The sequence below is a fragment of the Phalacrocorax carbo genome, chromosome 2, assembly GCF_963921805.1.
Source record: "Phalacrocorax carbo chromosome 2, bPhaCar2.1, whole genome shotgun sequence".
Lineage (NCBI taxonomy): Eukaryota > Metazoa > Chordata > Aves > Suliformes > Phalacrocoracidae > Phalacrocorax > Phalacrocorax carbo.
This window is the reverse complement of record NC_087514.1, coordinates 11,960,417-11,981,025: the sequence shown is the minus strand read 5'-3', so window position 1 is coordinate 11,981,025 and position 20,609 is coordinate 11,960,417.

Here is a 20,609-nt window from a genome sequence, read left to right as displayed (position 1 = left end):
GGCCATTTTTTAATTCTTCTGTCTTTGCTGCCTTGTGTGTAGTTCCTGAGAACTCTTTTAATGTTGAGACAGCAATGACATGAACAATACTCATCCTCCTCTGATCATAGTAATTTTCAGTATAACTGTGACTTTCAGATCCATAGATCCATTCTCCCACTACCTGATATTTTTCATTGTTTTTTTTTCTTTTCTTCTTATTTTTTCTTCTTTTTTTCCTTCTTATTTTCTTTATGAAGTGGCTTTTAATTAACTGGTGCATTTATATGGCTATGTGGGTATCAACAAGGCTTGTGGACTGGTAGGAGTGAGTCTGCATAATAAAACAGCTAGTACTAAGGACCTGATGCCCACACTATTCATATTGCAGGGGTTTTCTACTCTGAACTAGCTATAATCTGGTCTTGCAGAGCCCTTTGTGGTGTAGTGCAATGAGGTATGCTCCTAAAATACACTTTCCACTTCAGTTTCATCTAACGGGACTCAGGCTCATGGTCTCCAAGACAGATTCATGATAGGTTCCAAAGCACAATAAGTGGGGATAATGGGAGATTTGCTTCAGAAGTGCATTCTTAATATAAACCAAAGCCCTAGCGTAGAAATTTCCTGAGTGATCCACTGGATGGATTTGGAAGGGATGAATGAGGTGCCAGGCCTTAGACAGCTAATGCCCAGGATGGACCACTGTCTCAAACAGCTTGCATTGCTGGAGGGAACAGACATAAGTTTTATGCCCAATGATGCCCTCTGAGAAGTCACAAGGCATCCTACATATTCACAGCAATGAAGTCCCCAGTGAATCAATGATTTTCATCTATTTCCTTCCCCATCGAAAATGGAGTCCATGTGAATTTTCCTGTCTCAAAAGTTCTGCTAGCAAACTGTGGAAAATGCATAGTTACAAAAGAATCTCTGCTAGAGATGCGTGTGTTGCATTTTCAACTAGGCAGGCAAATGTCTTACAGTGTAGGGGTCTAACGCATGGCTGGGCAAAGTGATTTAATAAGAATCCAGAGTTTCACAGAGGGAGACCATTCTGAAATAGTAACTGACACGTACAGCAGCTGCACTCTTGCTTTTCAGTCATTTTTTTTCCAACATTTTAATGAATGTTTTATGTTATCTTTTCTTGCTGCCCGATTGTCCCAGCTCCTGTTACTGAACACAAGGGCCGCCTTTCACAACCTGTATCACTCCAGACTGACATAATATACTTATAATTCTGGAAATTCCAAGGCACATATATACTTCATGGTAACTCCCAGGCAACTAAGCCCTCTTGGAGTTAGTAATTTTACTGTATTTCATTCCACAAAGGAAACTCTACTCCCAAAGGAAGCAGTAAGCTTTGGCCACCCCTATAGCTGATAACAATCCAAGACTTTCATCACATTTTTTGACCCATTCTTGGCTTTCAGGAATAACAACAGCTGCTGAAAGCAATACAATTTTTAGTTGTGCTTCTTTACCTTCCCCTTAACAAGCATTCTTATGAGAGGCTGAGAGATTAAATAGCCTTGGGGTAAATCAATCTCCAACAGCTGTTGCCTCCAGCATTCTTGACTGTCAGTGACTTCATTGAAAACATATGAGTGATCTTTCAACATGTTCACAAGTGGAGAAACGTGTCAACTGGGAAATCTCCCTCCCCTCAACCCCATCTTCATGAATGTACGTGGATGGTTGAGTAGTTTCTCAAAAATCCCAGTGGTTCCATGACATTTCTTTCTTTATCTCCTCGGTTTTGTTTGTTAATCTTTTCTTTAATGCAAAGATAGCTCTAAAAAGGATGAGCATGAATTGCGTTTTGTCAGCCTGAATTTTCCCTTCGAGGGCCATTTGTTTGGATATGTAAATCAGTTCTCATAATGCAAGAAGCTGGGCCAGAACTAACTTGATGAGGACTGAAGTCAGGAATGTGGATTGAAAACCAAATACAAAACTGGAGACAACCCCAGGCAGTTCCCGTTTCTCATTAGTGTAAGCAGCTTTTACTTTGATAGTTGCTCTGTAACACCACTGTTCCTGAGCACTTAGGACACAGGCAGCACGTGCCCTCTCTTTCCTTAAACATGACCTCCCAGCACTGCCAGCTGGCACCATGTCTAATCAACACCGTGTTCAAGATCAAGGCCCATGGCTGTGGGGTTACCTCCATCCCATGGTCCAACCCTGCTTCCCTCATGCTGAGGCAATGTCGGCACACCCTCTCCCACCCTGGCAGAGGAGACAGGATGGGTCATGGAGGCAATGCACCAAGTCGATGGAATGAGGCTGTTTTGTAGCAAGGATGGAAGGTTTGTATAGGTTTGACTCCCTAATCCACTCTAAAATAGTGATGTCTGGGGAATCTACTAATTTTTTATATTTTTTTTTCTGCTCTAATCACTCTAGTACCCACACTAGTAGCTGTGCAGTTTGTATGTACCTGAAGCTGCCGCTGATCCCATTTATACCTTGATCAAACTCCATCTTAAGTTTATTCCCATTTTTCATGCTTAGGAGGCTCTTAAACAGACAAACTTACTACCTTGATAGTAGAAATTTGCTTCCACTTTCTAACTAAATATACCTATGCACAATTTGCATACCTTTGTTGTTATAACATTATCTTTTAGCCTAAGTGGCTTTTGTCCACCATAATTTTTGGTGCTGGCTTTAGTGCATCCTTCACTTTTGGTGCATCAGATATCACTCCTGCTTTGTCTTGTCACCTTGTGCAGCCCATTTTCAATAGAGCTGCTATGGTAAGTTAGATCTGCAGGCTGGAACTGAGTAGGACTTCTCAAGGAGATGAATCTCTGGCCCAAGGAAGTGTTTCTTTGAGCTTGATCTGTGACCCCAACCTTCAATTTAAATTAACAATCTGATAATTCATTGCTATTTTAAACTTTCTCTGTGAGGGAAATAGTGAAAACACTATTAGAGCAGCATAAACTGGACATGTTTCACTTCCTGAAGATTTTGAACTGAGAGAAATATTCTTATTCGGTTACGGCTCTGCTCCTTCCCTTCTTCTGTTGAGGTGAAAGTCACCTTGTTTGAAATGTTCACTTAGGCTCTTGCTTTTGCTAAAACACAATATTGGATGCATGCTCCTTTCTGAATTCAAGAGAAAGTGAAAGATCTTTGCTTATATCTCACTTATCCAACCACATAACTTGCCATTGATACTCTGTGCCTGAAATCCTGGTCCCAAATTCATCGGCAGTGAAATACTGATTAGGTTCAACAGAGTGAATATTTTACATGGCAGGTTTAACAGCCTTGCAGTGAACGCTACAAGACTTTTAAATCTCTTGTAGAAATGACCAGTCCCTTTTGCTAAAATCATAACTCAGTTAAGGATTTGGAGGATGATTGTATTTTTTATCCCTATGTCTTTAAGTAGCTTGAAAAGCAGACTGCAGCATCATTTCTTCCATTCTGGAGTCAGGGAACTGCTGTGGCTAGTTTTGTGGAGGCTGTCAATCAGTCCATCCATAACACTTGCCCAAACTGAATTTCCAGTTGTGCAAATTTTTTGTCGCCTTGGAGGTGTTCGGTGTGATTCTGCTGGAATTAGTGGGTTATCATATCACGCAGAAACCTGGTGCCGTCTTTGGTTCAGCACAGTTCATATAGCTGTCAGAGTGAATCTGCACTCTCTTGGCTGAAGATTTACCAGGCTGTCATGCTTGTCATGCTGCTGCACAGGAGTGGGACTTGCATGCTGGCCAGGAGGTAGGTTTGTGATCTGAGGAATTTCTCTTGAAATCACCTTTATTTTCTACTATGGTGTGATGCTGAGGTGAAAAAAAAAAGACAAGCTGATCAATGAGAGAGACCTGCACTATCCTTTACTAGGAGATTTAAGGTCTTTTGAAGCATTAATAAGGAAGGGTCAGCTGTGCTAATTTATACTTCCAGTTGACAAAACTGCCCAAGCATCTCCTATAGAGTGCTTCAAAAGTACCCTGAAGGCTGAATATGAATTGCTCAGGAACTATTTTGACCTTTTGACTGAAAAAAAAAAGATGTAAACTTTTATGAACAGATATCATATGCCATGGGGCAGAATAATTATACTGACTAAATGACGGAGCAGAAGGAAAGGATAATTTTGTGTATTGATATAGTACAACTGCAGTGAAATTTTGCAGCAAACAGTATTTATTATGCAGAGGACTCTATCTGATTCCCCTGCAGCCAGAGCACCGTCATTCTTGACCGTAAGATACCTATTGCCTGGTATCACAATTACTGGGTAAAGTGAAGTAGAGAGCTGAATTGCCTGGCTTGAGGTCATGTTGCTGATCAGTGGGTGTTGGAGTTATTTATAAGAAGCACAAAGAACAGCTCATTATATTCCCACTAGCACAAAGAGCTCCAAAGGGACTTAGAGCTCGCAAGTTTTGTTCCCTTCATTTTGTTAAGCCAAGGGCTTGAAAATTTTATCCTTGGGATATGCATTTACATTTCATTATTATGGTGGGAACAGGAAGGGACATTTATAAACTTTAGAAAATATGTTCAAGGGCTTCTCACACTGGAGATTTTAATTTTTGTATTTGACACCAATTAAAAAGGAAAGGCAAAGTCTTTGTGGAAAAGAGATTTCTTACCTCCATGGTTCAAATGAACTGTCCACAGTATATCAGCGAACAGTGCTCTTCCCAAGTACTTTCATGAATGTCAAGGTGACAATGTATGTCTTTCACCCAATTAATCCCACAACTCCCATTTGACTGTGCTCCCACTCGAAAGACCTTAGGCCAGCAGGCCAGATTTCTTCTAGTAATTAGCTTTTAACCCTCCCAGTCTTTGCTTTTTCAATTGCCACTGACTCTGTGTCAGTCAGGAGTTTTGTGCTTCTCTTAAAGCCTATTTCACAATGGCTCTGGCTTGACCTTTGGAGTATGTGCGTTTATAAGAAAATTGTTTGAGAGAGACATTTTAACCACTATTTAAGAAAGTAAGTGCTGGGACTCCCCTAGAAAGGCAACATAATGCTTGCCTGTATCTCCAGATGCAATTTTGTCTTCCTGACCACTTTGAATTTTGTTCTTTTCTTTATGAAGTATAGAAAATTATAAATCTACTAACAGTTGTTATAATCAGTCTGCATATTAGAAGAAAACAGCAGTTGTTTTGCAAGTTCAGAGATAGCATACTCTTCTCTGCTCAATACCAACTAGTCACCCCTGTGCCTACTTTGTAAATTAACTTGTGTATATGGAGAACATTGTTCTATATTTAACAGATTCAGAACAATTCAGCTGTGTATCCTGCACACTCCATCAATAACTTTCTTGCAGTTATCAATGGACAGCAGCAGAGGTAGACCTATGGAGATGCACTGACTTTCCAAAGGCTGTGGTCAGCAACATAATGAAGTCCCAGATGACTATCAGTTTCAATGGTAGGTAAAAATCTTCACTCAGAAATCCCAGTGGCATTTATGTCTTCTGGATCCAGAAGCGGCCTTTCAGGAAGATAATTAGTCTGGCATTTCAACCCCAAAGGAATCCAGTTTGAAGCCATTCCAGGACAATAAACTAGCTTTTAGATTTTTATTTCATTTGTCAGGGTCTTCTCCAGCTGTAGACACAGTTCTGAAAGCTGCTGTCTGAACTTGCTGAACATAGAGATGGATCCAGATTCCCAGAAAGATGATGGACATCCCTGGGTACCCAGTTGAACTGGACTTATTTGAGTGTGGGAGGCTGATGACAAAGTTGGTGTGATGTCCTTCCACAGTTCCCTGACACATTTCTTCATCGCACTCAGATGGTTTCTGAGACTCACACTTCCCTGTATTTTCTCTCCCTTTCCCTAAATGAGACAGATAAGAGTCAAAATAAAAACTAGTGTGTAAGAAGAGAAGAGGGCTTTATGCTCATGGAGTTTATATGGAATGCTCAAATAGGATTTTTTAAATCACTGCAAATTTCATCATGCCTGAATTCAGCCTCCACAGAAATACCCACAAGTGATACGGGGGCTCTTGTAGGAGGGGCTATTTGCTCTTCCTGATGCCTCCTTTTCTGCAGGCTGAGCAAGCCTCTTCTCATAGGTCAAGCGTGCCAGCTTGTGACCATCTTGATTCATCCAAAAGCTCCTGGGTTCTGCTCATGGTGGTGTCCTGGCTGCAGATCTACTCAATGTGAAGTAATCCATTGTATTACTAGCTGTAGGTGACTGCATAGAAGGTTTTTTTCCCCAGACAATCCATAACTACAAGTGGATATCAATTGCATTCTGACATGCCAGAGATTCTGATCCTGAAAAATCAGAGTTGATCTCCGAAGGGGAGACATAACTAAAGAAAAAGTAATGTAAAAGCAGCTGTTGCAACTGTGCATTTGTCCATGAAGTCGTTAGGTTGCAGTCAACCATTAGCCATTAATCACTAAGCAAATTGGTTGGCAGTTATTTTGTTCTGAATGACAGGTATGCTTACCTTAACAATATAATGATAACAAAAATTAAAAGCAGTTCTTGCTAACTACTATTATCACTCACAGAAAGATATAGTATGATCTGCACAGTCCTGGAAATTAATTCACTCCTTGAAGCATTTCAAATGGAGGTGGGCAAAATCTATCCTATGTTTTGTGAAGGAACTGCTGAAAACGAACTGCTGAAATTGAACTACTGAAAAATGGTGGTAAGCAAGAAGTAAATTAAGTTGTATAACAGCAGATAAGTCTTTAGCATAAGTCTTTTTGATAACTTCAAAGACCACTCATTTTCTTGGCTAATGTATTTACTTTTAATGACTCATGTTTCAAAGTAACAATAAAATCATATATTCCAGTGTTTTAATGATTTTTTCTAAGTCCATTGAAAAATGTGCATAAGTAGCATTTCACATGCTTAGAAGTACATTTGTTGTCCTTGAGTTTCATTTGTCTTCATTAATACCATTTCAGACTTTTGCAGAGTATCATTAGAAGCACTTTTTGCCCTACTAGGCAAGTTCTTCTGAGTTTGGTGTTGTATATCTGACAAAATGCACGAAATGCACTTGTCCTAGATAAATCTATTTTGGCACAGCTTGATAAGTCAACATACTCCAGTTTTCTAGTGCGTATTCCTGAATATTTAGAGTGAAGATGAAGCTATCATATTTTTGGAAAAAACACTTTCTTTTTTTTTTGTCCCTTGGAGTGCTGTATTTGTCCTCCTACTATAGGGCAGGTGAAGGAAGGAGAATAAATAAGGCAGTGTCTTAGACTGAATACCTCTCCCGTAAATAAGTTTCTATTCTTTGTTTGACCAGTAATGGAATTTAGTGGAATTATTTACGAGGTGCCTAGTTCACCTCAATATAACCACAGACATTATTTAGACAGCGGCATAATTGTGAATAGCATTTTCAGAGAAGTAAAGGTCACTCTCTGTAGCAAAGAGCTTCTCACCTAAATTAAGATGTGAAAAGGGAAGTTATCAGCCATCAGCCATTCCGTAAGTGACTAGAAAAGTGAAGCCATATGTACAGACACTCTCACAACTTCTGCCTTTGGTTTTAAAGGAAAAACTGGGAGAAGGAAATGCATTTTGGAGAAGGACCAATACATGGCAAATTGCAGTAACTGGGGAGTGGAGGTGCTGAGACGCAGGTATGGCATGGTGGGGCAAAGGCATTTTAGCATTTTGACAACTGGTAGAGTCTGTGTGATTACTGTGTAGATAGCCTGAACTGGTAAGCCCTGCTGCTAATGCAGGGCAAGCCAGCTCCCCTCGCTTCTGAGACGGGTGCTAGAAGCCCAGGCTAAACCCCAGTTTGCCACAGCTCCTCTGCTGTGGATAAGCAAGCTCGTCTTTTTGCCCAGAGCCTCTTAAAAGCAGCAGTTCAGAAAGCACTGTATGCCAATCCATTTGCCTTTAACTGGCACATCTTTCCAAAGAGTATTCAGATCGACATCATCACTTCCAGGAAGTTATTTTCTTTCTCGAGTTAATGCCTAGAATGGCAAAATGGTCCTTTATAGTTATTGGTTTATGAATCAATACAATCAGGATTCTGAGGCCAAAATCTTTCCTGGTTCACAAACAACACAATCTCATTAAAGCCAATGAATTTCCATGGGGAATCTATCGGAGTAGTTTTGGCCTTGAGTGCTCATGTTAAGTAGAAAGCAATGCCTAGAGCAATGCCTTTTGGCAGGGTCCAGCATTCCTTCAAAGAGACAGACAATTAGCAAATGATTAGTATTCACAAACCACAAGAAGAAGCCAAAAATTCTTTTCTAATAGGATGCAATGACCTTATTGGGGTGGATTTTTGCTGGGTTGACAGTTCCAGTGGTCAGGCTGATTGTGCTGGGGGCCATCTCCTGTTGACTTGTCAGAGACGAATCCTTCTCAGGAGGGTGTCTATGCCTTTACTTATGGGAGCAAGGGCTGGGTGCTGTGACAGTAGGCATGGAAAGTTGCCGAGGACTCAAATACTCTTCTATCATGTGGCCTATAGTATGAGTCCTTCTGTTGAAGCACCTTCTTTTGTGACTGGATAGCTCTCTTTATCCACTAATTAAAAGACTCCTTATATAATATAAAGTGCAGGCTAGACCCTAGAGGGGACTTAGGTATTACAATGCTTGGCAAAGTGATTAGTGCACATGCCTACGTAGTGACTTCTGGACCACAGAGCTTGCTCCATGGGTTTGTATGTGCATTTTACATTGAATACTTCACTGACAAAAAAGTATGAATAATCATAGGGATGGCTCCTATGACTGGAGTGTTGAAATGGAAGGATACAGGGTCTTCAAGAAGGACAGGCTGGGGAGATAAAGAGGGAGTGTCACCGTCTGTGTCAGTGACCAGCTGGAGTGCACAGAGCTCCATGGGACTGGATGAGGAGCCAACCGAGAGCTTATGGCTCAGGATTAAAGGGACAGGTGATATTATAGTGGGAGTCTGCTACAGCCCACCTGACCAGGAAGACCGAGCAGATGAGGCCCTCTATAGACAGATAGGAGCAGCCTCACATTCACAGCGCTGGTCCTCATGGGTGACTTCAACCACCCAATATCTGTTGGATGGACAACACAGCAGGGCATAAGGATTCCTGGAGGTTCCTGGAGTGCATTGATAATAACTTCCTTCTCCCAGTGATAGAAGAGCCAACGAAGAAAGGTGCTATGCTGGACCTTGTTCTCATCAACAAGGAGGAGCTGGTGGGGAATGTGAAGCTCAAGAGCAGCCTTGGATGCAGTGACCATGAAATGGTAGAGTTCAAGATCCTTAGGGAACCAAGGAGGGCCTGTGTGAACCTCATGCAGTTCAACAAGGCCAAGTGCAAGGTCCTGCACCTGAGCCAGGGCAATCCCAAGTGCAAATACAGGCTGGACAGGGAATGGATTGAGAGCAGCCCTGAGGAGAAGGACTTGGGCGTGTTGGTTGATGAGAATCTCAGAAGCTCAACATGACCTGGCAATGTGCACTTGCAGCCCAGAAAGCCAACTGTAGCCTGGGCTGCATCAAAAGTGGCATGACCAGCAGGTCAAGGGAGGTGATTCTCCCCCTATACTCCGCTCTTGTGACACCCTACCTGGAGTACAGCTCTGCAGCCCCCAGTATAAGGATGCGGACCTGTTGGAGCAAGTCCAGAGGGCCACAAATATGATCCAAGGGCTGGAGCACCTCTCCTGTGAAAAAAGGCTGAGAGAATTGGCATTGTTCAGCCTGGAGAAGAGAAGGCTCCAGGGAGACCTTTTTACAGCCTTCCAGTACCTGAAGGGGACCTACAAGAAAGTTGGAGAGGGGTATTTGACAAGGGCATGTAATGATAGGGCAAGGGGTAACATCTTTAAACTGAAAGAGGGCAGATTTAGACTAGATACAAGGAAGAAATTTTTTACAATACGGGTGGTGAGGCACTGAAACATGTTGCTCAGGGAAGTTGTGGATGCCCCCTCCCTGGAAGTGTTCAAGGCCATGTTGGATGGGGTTTTGAGCAACCTGATCTAGTGGAATGTATCCCTGCCCATGGGGTTTGGAACTAGATGATATTTAAGGTCCCTTCCAACCCAAACCATTTTATGATTTTATGATCTTGTGATCCCTAACAGAAAAGACTGGAACTCAGGACTCCTCCGCCAAGCAAGTGGTCTTCAAGGCTGTGGAGCCAGGCTTACCTCACCCAAGAGTCTTGACTCCTCTTCCATGCAGTTGGCCAGCTTCAACAGGAAGCACAAATAATATGTCAGCTCCATAATAACCTGTAGCCTTCAGGCTACAGGGATCTGTTTTCCCCAGAAAAACTATTCCATATAAACTAGGTTGAGGAGCACTTGTTCCTTGGTGGGACTTAGTCTTGAAGCAGAGGCCAAACTACACGGCTCCAACACAGCCAGGGTCCTGGACTCCAGGGCTCCATTGACATGAGTCCATGAATGAAAGCCAAGTCATGTACCCAGGCACTGGGACCTGAATCTCCACACTGGTCCTAGGTGTGGTTTAGATGCAGCTGCTCTCTTCTGGAGCTTGTGAGAGTTGGCACAAGGCCTTTTATGTGCAAGTTGGTCTCAACAATACAGAGACCCTGGAATATTTAATTATATGTACATCTAATTTTGATGATGAATATGGACAGCTTCCTATTGGCTGTCAAAAATCTAATTGGTCAGCTGAGACCAGAGAGCTAAGTTTTAGGTGGATAAAGTCAGATGAGATAAGCTCCCATCAATTATCGCGGAGGCTGATTTGGTATGAGATAACAGGTGGGCAGCAGCCACAGTCCCACAGCAGCCACAGTACTGTCAGCTTTGTGTTCAATCACAGATTAAAGCTCTGGCAAGAACTGATAGCCTGCCATGGAGCGCTTTAATTTTCTCTAAAGGAGTTCCCCAGAGATACGGTCCCTGCACAGTGTTCACTAGCAGAAACGCTTGGCCACTTGGGTGCAAGACAACAGTGCAGTAACCTTTAACAATGCACAAATCTTGAGCGACTATCAGAGAGAAGCTGGAGCTGGGAGACCAGAAGGAAGATATGCAGGATGTAAAAGAACAAATGGGGAAACCAGAATAACAGTACATAAATCAGGGCTACCACAAACCCATAGCAGTGAAAGTCAGAACATTTATACATAGCTACTCGCTGAAGACACTTGAGCTTCTCCATGAATCTAAAAGCAAAGAAAGATACTCTGATAGCTCAGTAGCTTTGAAAGGGCATCATGGCTGAATCCAATTTCTTTAAAGTACCACAGACAAACCAGAAGACAGAGGCACTTTGAGGATGCTGCCAGAACATGCCTAGAGACAAGTAACTTGAAGAAAGCAGCATGGAAAATAGTCCACGCAGGGATGGAGGGAGAGATTCACAAAGGATATCATCCAGAATCTTTCTGCAGACTTTGAAGAAGCACATAGGGACCCTCGGAATAATGAAAATGGGTTCTTCTTCTTACCACGATTATTGGTCAACAGTATACAGACTTTCAATGGCTTAGGAAGACAGTGAGTTTGAAGCTGATAAAAAAAAAACATTTTCCTAAGTTATATTGAATGCTAGAGGGACAGTGTCAGTCTCACATGGCATTGCTGATCCTGCCAAATTAAAATAAATACATACATAGACTTTTTTTAAAAAATATCCTGTGTGCTTGGGCTTATACATCTGAATTAATGCTCAGGCATTTGCATTAACTAGAGTTTTTAACATCCATGTTCAAAACTATTGGCCTAAAAATAGTTTGATAGGAGATAATTGGCAATTCTGCTAGAGGAGACAAGAATTGTCATTCAGATATCGAACCAGCATGTTCTGGGTTAAAGAGGAATTTATTTAGAGACAGAATTGGCTACGTGTGTGGTCATGTTCCCTAACACCTACAGCACAGCCTGTCATCACTGTGCTGTTATGAGCTTGCTACTAGCTTCTTACCTCTTAGTGCTCCATTACCAGCATGGCCTGGCTACTGTGCTAGCTGGCTTGGGCATGTGGAGTCATCCCGAGTCACGCTCAAGCTGTATTCAAGTACTAAGCAGAGAATGGGAAGCACTGAAAGTTTACTGATAAGCGCTATATAAATGCAAGGTATTAGCAAAAAGATGGAGGCTGTCAAAATATTGACTGGTACCAGGCCCAGATCAGCTGTTATTGGGCCTTGCAAGTCTGTCCCTCTGAGTGTTTCCAGAAGCAAGGGGAATGTTAACAGACTTGAGGATAAGCTTCCCTTTACTACTCAGTGACCTTACTCAGCAATTCAAAGGGATCCTGAAACATCTATTCTATTCTTTACACAAAGTATTCATATCCTTCCTAATTACTGATCTATTCCCACAAGCTCTTAACTTCCTTTTCTTAATAACCTTCTAGATCATTTCTTATTACAGCAAATAGACACTGAAACAATGACTGCTGTTACTTTGTGCTAGATGCAGTATAAAAATAGAGTAGGAGGCAAACCTTTCTTGGAAGACCTGAAGATCTAAACAGATTAAAATTAATTGTGGAAGGGGAAACACTGGGGAGGAGGATGAAGTGACTTGCCTAATTACAAAATCAGTCAGTGGCAGAGAAAGGAAAAGGATGTGCAGATTCCTACCCTTGGGTATCAAGCACAGTTTATAATTTAACTTGCTTTGTTTCTGTTACTCATTCTGATGAACACATTTTCCCTTCTTTCCCCCAAACAAGTGCACTTACCCAACGTGCCAACAATTCCACAACATTTTTTGCCTGAGAGGAAAAGACTGACTCTTCCTTCTTCCCCCTCAGGTTGTGCTGTGCAGCTGTGATACCAGATCTTTAATCATAGTGACAAGCAGAGAGGCTCTATGCAAATGTAAGCAAATAGCATTTGACATTTATATGAAGATGATAAAGACAAACATCGGGGGCTGTTTTGAGGGCGGAGAATGTTTACACTATTAGTACAGGAGAAGATGGACATTTAACCAAGCAATACTCCCAAGTCTGAGCTGACATGAGTTCAAAGATGGAGTGACCTTGCTGCTAAGTGGATGCTCCACAGGCTGTTAAATACATTAAAACTGAAGAGCAGCATCTGGCTTAATATCGCTCTTTGCAGGATACACCTGCCTTTGTTCTCCTTCTTCCACCATCTTTTCGAACAGATCTTGTGCATCACATTAAACCTCATATTGGTATTTTTGTTTGTCAGTTCCCCCCATGTGAATTTAAAGAAAGAGACAGAAAGGAGTTATGAATAGTTACTGCTTGAAAACTTCAGGACATCCGTGGCTTGATCTAAATTCTATCAAAGCATCTTTCTGTTGACTTCAGCAGGGACTACGTTATCCTATTTACACAGCATCTAACACAGTTGTAGACAAATCTCAGGGGAAATATGTGGACAGTCCTGTAATACAATAGCAACAATAATATAATAATAGCCTCTCTGAATTAAATATATTTAACAGTACTAGCTACATGGGTTGCCCAACTTCTCTTTTTCTGTGGATGCTGCTAGTTGCTGCATTTCTAATTCTGCCTGAATTTGAGGCAGAGAAGCTGAATACTAAAAGAATGTTTGCACAAGTCTTTTAAATGCACCATGATTAAATGCCCCTCCATCACCAGATTAAAACCCTTTCTGCTTCAATTTTTCTTCAGAGATGAAGAAGTTGGAACACAGGAAGTTTCACCTCAATATGAGAAAAACTTCTTTCCTTTGAGGGTGACAGAGCATTGGACCATTCTGTGATTCTGTGATTTGATTTTTATCAGGGTGTTGGTAGGACAACCAAGTGGCTGGAAAAGTTTTGTCCCTTTTTGGCAAAGCCAATGAAACAAGCTATGGCTGGATATTAATCTGAGGATGTTATCGTCCTCTATATTTTATGTAAAGAAGTGGGGATTTATCATCACAGGGTCACAAGGTGTGAACTATCCTAGCTGATCTGTAGGAAACATTTGTGCTGTTTCTAACCATTTATCATGCAAGTTTCCCTTTCTGTTGGTCTTTTATACCTTCTTTCTGAACGCCCTACACAATTCAGGATGAAAAATAAGTGCTGTGGAAATGATCATGGTGTAACATACACAACAAATCTTATTTAGTGTTTTTAAAAGTACATCTATTCCCATAAGGTGGACTTTTAAAAGGCCTTCTCACTCATTGCCTGAGACATGTGTCAGCACAACCAGTGGGTGAGCATTCCTCTTGCATTCAACTATCTCGTCTCCTCCTAATTTCTCTGGTGCTCACTGACCAATAAATGCAGGTGTGTTCCTGAACACAAACCATGTTCTTGCTTTAATAAGTCCATGTGTTATGCAGCTATGGGAATGTGCCACCAGCTACAAGCAGGAGATAGGCCTGGTGTTTATTGGAGAAGCCAGAAGGGAAGACAGACTAATGTAACTCCAGACTTCCCTGCCCAGCTTTTCTCTCACTCAGAATCATAGAATTATTATGGTTGGAAAAGACCTCTAAGATAATCAGGTCCAACCATCAACTCAACACCACCATGCCTCCTAAACCATGTCCCGAAGTGGCACGTCACAGGTTTTTTGAACACCTCCAGGCTTGGTGACTCCACCACTTCTCTGGGCAGCCTGTTCCAGTGCCTGACCACTCTTTCAGTGAAGAAATTTTTCCTACTACCCACTCTAAACCTCACCTGACACAACTTGAGGCCATTTCCTCTTGTCCTATCACTTGTTACATGGGAAAAGAGACTGACACCAGCCTTGCTACAACCCCCTTTCAGGTAGTTGTAAAGAATTAAAAGGTCTCCCCTCAGCCTCCTTTTCTTCAGGCTAAGTAACCCCAGTACCCTCAGCCTCTCCTCATAAGACTTGCGCTCCAGACCCTCTACCGGCTTCGTTGCCCTTCTTTGGATGCACCTCAGCACCTCAATGTCTTTCTTGTAGTGAGGGGCCCAAAACTGAACACAGTGTTTGAGGTGCGGCCTCATCAGTGCGAGTACAGGAGGATGATCACTGCCCTGCTCCTGCTGGCCACACTATTCCTGATACAAGCCAGGATGCTGTTGGCCTTCTCAGCCACCTGAGCACACTGCTGGCTCATGTTCAGCCGGCTGTCAACCAACACCACCAGGTTCTTTCCCTCTGGGCAGCTCTCCAGCCACTCTTCCCCAAGCCTGTAGTGTTGCATGGGGTGGTTGTGACCAAAGTTCAGGACCCAGCACTTGGCCTTGTTAAACCTCATACAACTGGCCTCGGCCCATCAGTCCACGCTGTCCAGTTCTCCCTGCAGAGCCTTCCTACTCTTGAGCAGATCAACACTCCCACCCAATTTGGTGTCATCTGCAAACTTACTGAGAGTGCACTCAGTTCCCTCATCCAGACCACTGATAAACGTATTTAACAAGACTGGCCCCAACACTGAGCCCCGGGGAACTCTGCTCATGACCAGCTGCCAACTGGAATTAGCTCCATTCACCGCAACTCTCTGGGCTCGGCCATCGAGCCAGTTTTTTACCCAGCCAAGAGAACACCCGTCTAAGCCTTGATCAGCCAGTTTCTTCAGGAGGATGCTGTGGGAGACAGTGTCAAAGTCCAGGTGGATAACATCGACAGCCTTTCCCTCATCCACTAAGCAGGTCACCTGGTCATGGAAGGAGGTCAGGTGACTTGTGAAACCGTGACAAAATATAGGTCCTCCACTTTGACTCTTTTGACTTTAACACCTAAGCAGAATTTTGTGCATTTGAAGCAGCTATGGTTTATCATCCAAGGAACTGCTATTCATTCTGTCCTAGTTACCATCGTGTGTAAGCTATCTTGCAAAATCCATTCTGACCATGCAGATGAGATCTGTCATTATATGCATGGATATGCTAGCTAAGAAAATGGATCTATAATAATATAATGAATATACTTTGTGACTCAGCAAATGTTATGGAATCTGATTTTCTGAGATATGTTCAAAGTATTGTGTTGGCTGCATTGATTGTATAGGAGAAGGAGAGGCAGTGTACCGAGCTAGAAGGCAACTCAAAGGTTTAGATAAACAACACTCAAATATGTACTTGAGGGCAATAACAGGACAATCAGTCACAGCCCAAAGTTAATGCTGAGTCTGTGGGTTAATAGACTAAGTACTATAAAGAGATAAAAGCAACTGAAGATGTAAAGGCAGGCATTCACTCCAAGGTAGCACTTTTCTTAGAGAAATCCACTTCCAGAAACCAGTTCAGCCCATTGTGGATAAGGCAGGTGAAATTAATCACTCTGTAGATATTCCTCACTTTCTGTTTAAGATAGTGGGATCCTTGACAACTAGCTTTGATTAGACAACCAGCTTTAAGGTATTAGATCTCCTGAAGAAGGATGATCAAAAAATACTGAATGGTATTTGAAGAATACTCAATATGAAGAAAGGGCAGTGACCTGCTCAACCACGACACACGTAGATTCAAGAAAAGTAACAATTACAACTAAAGATACTATATTAAATACACCTTTTTGCTGTGGTTGGGTGACTAAAAGATATTCTTTCAAGTTTACAGCTTAGAGATGCCTTTTTAGCTCACTGATGCCGAAGAACTTTGCAATGTCTCTAAAGCAGCTGTTAAAATCTATTACAATAGATAACTTAGAGAAACTTTAGTTCACAAATCAATGTCCCAATAAAATCAAACTGCTTTCCTAGTTGTCATAGTTTATTGTATCAAGGTCTTACTTAATGTAGTTTTAGTTGGTGTGTCATTGATTCAATTGATTGGAATGACTTCTCTTGAGTTTTTAATATACACTAGATCTTTGTGGAGGAGAGGCATTCAGCCTGAGCACTGGAATATGCAGTAAAGGGTAATTTTAGTTAGTCAGGAAAGTGATTTATTTGGTGTATTTTACAAGTGATTTCAATGGCTGTGAGATCACAGGTATGGGTTAGAACCAGTTGCAGCTTCACTAAAGGTAGAAGCACTACTGGTTGTTGGACTAACACAAGTAAGGTCAGAAGATAGCATTGAGTCTTATGTGCAAAAAAAGATTCTATTAACCATGACTTGCCTTACACAGGGATCCATACATCAGATACAGACCCTAATTGTTCTGCCCTGCTCTGATGGACCAGAGCAGCTGCAAAAGAAATGTATCTGGTTCCCTAAACTTGCAGTGATGTTGGCTTTAACTTGCATTGTCATCTAACTTCTGTCAGAAACTAGACTGGAGCTAGGAGGTGGAAAAGTGGCTTACAGCTGTTTTGCTGTTGTATCTCTCAGGTTCATCATGGATGTGGGTTGTGGCTGGAGTGGCAGAAGGATGCAGTAAGCCGTTTGTAACAAACTTGTTGTTCACAGTATTATTTTAGATGTTCTAACTGTGGATTAGTCAGTGAAAGCAAAATCCTTAAGGCTTTTGGGGTCCTCTGGATTTCAGTGACTTACTTGTCATTGTGTACATCTGCAGAACTGCACAAGCAGATGAAAGCTCTAGGAAAGATTTCACAAATGGTTTTATTTCCATCGGTCCACAGCTGAAGAAAAATTCTAGATGCATATAGGTACAAGTAGTTTCTTATATTACTCCTAACAGGACCAATTATTTGAACTGTTATTTGAACAGTTAAAAAGCTAGATGTGTGGAAGTGGGTATAGCCTGGCTTGGATTTAGGTATAAGCCACAGAGACTCGAGGAAATTCTTACGATATGACTCATCACACCTGATTTACGCCATCTGCAAGTTAAACCTTAGTTTGTTAGTCATCTAGACTCCCTGCAGACCTTCCAAGATAGGAAGCTACGGATGGTGACAAGAATCTCTCTCTGGAGGTGTCTGTTTTCTCTGCACTGATGACAGAGAGATCAGGCATCTGGCTTTTAGCTTTCTTTCAAAAGTGAATGATACATTTTAGTAATTGAAACTAAAGAGATGCTCCCACAACAATGTACAGCATTTAAAATAATTTGCTTCCCATTCCGGGGTGGAAGAGGGTGGGATGAGGCACAAGAAATATGTTTAAGCACAAGGCTATAAAAAAATCTTCAGGCAAATTCCAGATAACTTTCAAACATAGGCAAGCCAGAATATTGGGAAATCCTAGACTTCTTACAGCTTTGTTGTCTAGATAATGGCAATTTTTAAAAGTTTACTTCTTTTTAGATTTTGAGTTTAGTAGTTCAATTGGCCAAATTCCCTGCAGCAATTTGAGGGGTCAGACCTAAGTTAGGTGGAATGCTTCAAAGATTGCTTAGACTGCCTTAACTTTTGGTCTGTAAAACTTTAATAACTTACGAATTCTTCTCAATAGCAGCAGAAGGCTACAAAAGCAAAAGCTGTAGCAAAAGCTATGTCCTCTAGGACTGTCGCACTGCTGACAGGGGTAAATTTGTTTCAGGCAGCAAACAAACATTAAATTAAATCAACTGCATGTGTTAATTACTTGGCTAGGCCCATCAGTGTCCTGAGAAGAGTGAGAAAGGATGGTGGGAAATAGATAATGGATTCTTCTTTCATATAATTAATAATCTGTGGAGGAAAATGAGAAAAACATATGAAGAACATATTCTTCATAGAAACTTCTACATGAAGTCTTCCCACAAAAATAATGAGAGGGTAACATGGGACAGACAGCATCTGTTCAAGCCCCTAGTCCTCATAGTACACTGAGCAGAAGGGTAAGAGAACTATGGAATAGCTTGAACAATAGGGTCGTCCTTGAAATGCATCAGCCATTACTGGATGACAATCAGAAACTTGTACTCAATAGACAGCTTTATGCTCTAGAATGTTCCCTGTTTTGATTCTCATGCCTTTGTGATACCAGGTTACCTGGAGCAATAGGGCTCAAAAGTATGGTTCTGAAATCCTGCAAAATATACAACTTCATAACATACTTTTCCTGGAGGGGAAAAAGAAGTAGAGAAAACCTTGGGAGGTTGATTTGGCTGCCTTTCTGGAGCCAACTCAGCTGCCAGACTTTTGTTGCTGCTCAACTGATATTTCAGCAAGGATTATATTTATTGTAAATATATGAAGTGGATGAAGGCTCTTGGACTAGGTCAGATCAGAAAAAAAAAGAAGGTCTTGTCATTCAGATAGCTCTGAAACAGTTCACACAAGACAGCTGTTAGTAGTATTTTTTTTTATTATTCTTTTTTTTTTTTTTTCATTAAAGAGATCCAAGGGACAATAGAGCCAGGAAGAAAATAGGCATAATGAACACATATGTGGAAGAATCTTATGAGAAAGGAATACCACACAGCTCTGGAAAGGCATGTTGGACCTTTTCCTTTACAGGTTTTGGAGGACCAGCAAAGAAAAACATTGCAGATTTACACTAGTGAAGGCCAGAGTTTCTTTAGTCCTTTAGTCCTGGTCATTGCTGAACTTAACTTTCACATTTATTCAATAGTTTTATCTAAACAGTAAACTCATAGAAGATAGTCTAAGCTTTTCAGGGCAGGGACTGACTTTGCTTTATACAATGATTTGCCAAATCATCCATGTTTGGACTTTTTTAGAAATTACTCTAACAGCAATAGCAGTATTGACACAGCATGTGCCAACTTGCTTTCCCAAAATCATGACATTTTTAGAAGTTCTAGACAAATTTAAAAGAAATTCCAGCAGATCTTTTAACGTATTTCAGATTTTGACCCTTTAGGGTTTATTCTGTTAATATTTTCCAGCTTTTTGTGATAATTTCAAGAGCTACAAATTGAGTTTCTTTCACTTTATTTTATGAATGACATCTACCATTCTTACTGTGATCACAAGACTCCAGGATCTATGGTATTAAGCAATGTGCCAATTTATCATCATGAAATGGCAAATACTGGTAATTATCTGTTGGGAAAGCAGAAGAAGATGAGGACTCCTCACCTTCAAATTACTATATACTATAAACGTACATTGCAAAGAGGAAGTGTTAACTGCTTTTAAATACAAAGATGAGTTGAATGCTGTGATTTTGTTTCAGGCTTAAAGGCAAGATCCACTCACTGCTGTATATAACATTTAATCAAGTACAAATGGGTTCATGCTATTCCTTCTTCCTAGCTCTCTGTCTCTTTGCTTTATGCCTTGGGGAAACTTCCCCTCCTCTGCAAGAATATTAAAGTAAATATATATTCTCAAATTTCAGAGAGCAGTAATTACAGAATAGAGAGATCAAATTTCCACAGCTTGTAATTTTCATTACTTCATCCCTTGCTCAGTGATGTGAACAGACAAGCTCCAAAAAAACAGCTGAAGCCTAGTGTGGGGGCCTGATTTTACCATGAGAAGAGGAAGGGGGATCAAGTGGGGTGGAAAGGGCTTGTGAAGAGATTCAGATGCAGGTGGGGAGAGGCAGTGGGTAGGATACAGCAGAGGGAAGTTATTTTTTATATAAAACCAGAGAATTAACTTCTCTTTTGATCACCAGACCCATCAACACCCCAGTTAAACTGGTTGGAGGAGAAAAAATTGGTGGTGAAACAGCCCCCTCTCTTTGCCCTTTTAAGGTGGTGTAGGGTGTCTTGTTCTGTTCCCAAATGTGAGAGTGTTGTTCCTCAGAGAGAAAACTAATAGAGCCGGGATCAGCAGATTTTTAGATACATGCATTTGAATATGAGGACAAACCATAATTCAACCTAGCTGAAAACCCTCCATGTGAATTTGTACTGCATTTTGAAGTCCCTATGAGTCCTCAGTCCTAGACCTCAGAGCCCCTTATCGCCAGGCACTGACA